The following is a 384-nucleotide window of genomic DNA, read 5'->3' as shown; positions in this document are numbered from 1 at the left end:
GATTGATGGCAAAGCGACCCTCAGACAGGCGTAGCCCCGGGAGGAACTCGGGGCCGCAAGGTGCGTTCGAAGTGTCGATGATCAATGTGTCCTGCAATTCACATTAGTTCTCGCAGCTAGCTGCGTTCTTCATCGACGCACGAGCCGAGTGATCCACCGCTAAGAGTTGTCACGTTTTTTTCGATTGTTGGGAAAAGGCCAGAGTTCTCAGACACAGGTTTGTTGTTGCAAGTTTGACTCTGACCTCCGGGCGCTCCGCACCATCACGGCCCCACCACCACCACCACCACCACCCCGGAGACGAGGTGGGAGGGGTGGGAGGGGCAAGAACGCTACTGGAGACATTGAACCCCCCGGCCCCCCTCCGGCGGAGAGGGGCGAGTT

General features: G+C 59.1%; 1 non-coding gene across 1 annotated transcript; it reads right to left on the bottom strand.

The window, feature by feature from the left end:
* Window positions 1-14: 14 nt before the first annotated feature.
* Window positions 15-168, bottom strand: LOC121939332. The gene has a single exon (XR_006105444.1). It is a non-coding gene; the product is annotated as a 5.8S ribosomal RNA (ribosomal RNA).
* Between the last annotated feature and the right edge of the window lie 216 nt (window positions 169-384).

This window comes from Plectropomus leopardus, unplaced genomic scaffold (assembly GCF_008729295.1).
Source record: "Plectropomus leopardus isolate mb unplaced genomic scaffold, YSFRI_Pleo_2.0 unplaced_scaffold45533, whole genome shotgun sequence".
Lineage (NCBI taxonomy): Eukaryota > Metazoa > Chordata > Actinopteri > Perciformes > Serranidae > Plectropomus > Plectropomus leopardus.
The sequence above is the reverse complement of the archived record's forward strand: the minus strand, read 5'-3'. Positions and strand labels throughout refer to the sequence as shown.